This window comes from Phocoena phocoena, chromosome X (assembly GCF_963924675.1).
Source record: "Phocoena phocoena chromosome X, mPhoPho1.1, whole genome shotgun sequence".
Classification (NCBI taxonomy): Eukaryota; Metazoa; Chordata; class Mammalia; order Artiodactyla; family Phocoenidae; genus Phocoena; species Phocoena phocoena.
In genome coordinates this window covers 101,031,627-101,034,684 of record NC_089240.1, presented here as the reverse complement: position 1 = coordinate 101,034,684, position 3,058 = coordinate 101,031,627, and positions in this window count along the sequence as shown.

Genomic DNA, 3,058 nt, shown 5'->3' with positions numbered 1-3,058 from the left:
GTTGTGCAGGCTTCAGTAGTTGTGGCACACAGGCTCAGTTGTTGTGGCGCACGGGCTTAGTTGCTCTGCGGCATGGGGGACCTTCCCACACGCAGAATCTTAATCACTGCGTCACCAGGGAAGCCCTACCAGCTTCTTTTAAATAAAGTGATTATCCTGGATCAGTGCTCAGGGACCACCATCTCCTGGCTTCAGGCAACACTCACCCAAGAGGCTCCCTTTCAGTGTTGAATTAGCTGGAACCAGGGTTCTCCCAAGGATGTTGAAGGTGACAAAATACACTTGAAGGCCAAATCATCCGTCAGCTCTGAGCTGCGGAAGGAGCTACGATATGCTTTACGTACCTGGGTGTGGGCGAGAGGGGGTGAGAAGAGCCGCATGCAGGCCTGGACAGTCTCCTCTTGTGTTACCTTCTCAGAGGTAGGCCCCTCCACCTGGGCTAGCGTGGTTTCTCCCCACACGTGCCCTCCACAACAGGGAAGGCAGTGAACAGAACTGGGAGAGAAGACGACGGTGCCCCGCTCCCTTTCTTCCATAAAGCCCTATGAGTAGTCACTGCAGAAGTGTCCCTTGGAGTCTTCCTTGTACCTGAGCTGGTCACCATGAATGGGCCTCAGGCCTGCTTTGAAACACACTGTTCTCCCATTCGAGACTCAAACCACCCGTCTTGCACATCTAGGTGGTCCCGATGGGGCAGTGTGCGGAGAACATGGGTGCTGGGGGAGAGGGTGGAAGAAAAGAGGTGGGTCTGTATAAACCCCTCACGGGCACCTGGCAAACTTCTGAGATGTGCATGGCCTATGATGGTGACTCAGGGCTGTTACTGCATGAAAGGAGGCCTCCTGGGCATTCGGTCTGAATGGCGTTGGCTTAGCAATTTCCATCAAATTTATTAACCCCATGTGACACAGAGAACAACTATGCAGAGAACTCACAACTTGATTGAAAATACAAAAACATGCCAAAAAACCGTGGGTCAAGAACTCTACTTCTAATTAATATACTTTGCAGGCATTTGGGGAACTGTTCTTGGTGGTGACGTATGCAGAATTTGAAACTGGCTCAAAGGCCCTTTGGAAAAAACCATCACAGACACAATTCAATAGAAAGTTGGGGCAGCTGAAGGATCTCCAATGGAAAGGAATGATGCCATGCCACATGAGGGCACCTACAGTGAAGCACATGTGGAAGATGACAGGGTGGAGGAGGCAACAGAATAGGAGGAAAGGGTGGCATGGGCGGCCTGGGTCGCATGGGCAGCCTGGGTGGCTCAGGCGGCACGGGTGGCATGGGCAGGTTAGGTTGAACGGGCAGGTTAGGTGGCATGGGCGGCATGGGTGGCATGGGCGGCATGGGCAGCAGAGGCAGGTCCAGCGGCACTTGCTCCAGAAAAACGTGGACCCAATCCAGCTCCTGAAGCAGAATAGCACGGCAGTGTTCACACACGCTGATGACAGCAGGGAGGACCGGGGGCACGTGAGGCACGTTTCTGAGCATTACTGCCCTCTGATGTCTCCAACACTTGGCCCTTCTACTCTTAAACCAAACCTTCAAGCAGAGAGAAAAAGGGATTGATTAGTATATTGAGCATTTCATGTCAGATATGAAAAAGTTCAGCAGGGAGCTCTTGGTGCCTTGAAGACTTGAAAGTGCATCAGGAGAAGCTATTTCCTTCTTGCTAAAGTATCTTAGGATATGTAGCTGAAGGCGCTCCCTTCAGCCGCCCTCCCCCCCCAACAGCGAGCACCGACTATGTGCCAGGCTCTGGATTGGCATATGGCTTTGTCTCTCCCCTCCCACCTTTACTATTATTTCCCCCACTCTTACACGCAGGTGGAGCTGACCAACGGCGCTCTGCCCCTGCTATTATTACTATGCCTGGTAGGTCTGCGTCCTGAAAACTGACCGTCAATTCCAGCTGCCACTAATCCCTACTCATTGGGCAGGTGTCACCTTAGTTTTGGGGGAAGTTGTGCATAGGAAAAAGTGGGTGCCTTTTAAAATCATACTGAGGGGAACGGTCCCCATTTTGAAAAACCCATCTTTGGTTACAGTAAATAATCAATAGGAGTGGGTTGGATTTTTAAACAAAAGTTTTCCCCAAGGATGACTAAAAAGGGTCATTCATCCTCTGGAACCTTGGGATGGTTAAAAAGATGGAGATGGTATTGTGAGGGAGGTTTGGTCATGGGGGGCCCAGGGACTTTGTGGCTTGTCTTGCTGGACACCGGAACTGAAGCCCTGGAAACTGCCTTAATATTAGACTATAGGGGTAACAAATGCTCAGACGAACTCAGCCCAAATTTACTAAAACTCTTAACATCTTTGCCCAGACAAGAGTTTGGGGGGAAAGAGGCATACCATTGTCACCACTGTCAATTCTGCACTCTCCAACCTGCCCCACCCTCCAAACCTTCCTGGGCTCAGGACCAGGTCAGCTCACTCCGCTCTGGCTACATTTGCAGGGCCTTGGACCAGAGCCTCTGGTGCCCAGCAAGGTTGCGCCCTCTAGGAGCTGCTAATCAACCAGGAGATCCCCATCCTGTCCCTTAGGCTTAAGTCAAGAGGGCGCAACTTGCATTTTAGGAAGACAGCCGACAACCACGTGAGTGAGGGGTCACAAAACGGCTCCCCCCTAAACATCTGCCAACTATTAATAACTGAGAGTAAAACCTGTCCTGGGGGCTGCACTGCTCCCTCAGCATCTCAGTTAATGGAATTATGCCATATTTAGATTTCTGGATGTTTCCACGCGGCAAATTTTACATGAGACCAAGGGCCTCCTCTCTCTGTCGCCCCATTTTCCCTCTCCCATCTTAGTATTTGGGTCCTTCTGCTGCATGAATATGTAGTTGAGAAAAGCCAGTGTAATAGAGCTCACTTTGGGGGGTTCGAGTGTACCAATGGTCAAATCTGCATAAATGTAAGCAATGTGCAAAGCTGGCTATGTGAGGTTCAGGCTGACACTACTTCCATATTTCCAATACTGGTTTCATAAAACAACTCCTACTGTCCTTGCAAACCAAGGGAGGGTGTCCATTAAATGTTTCTTTGGGAC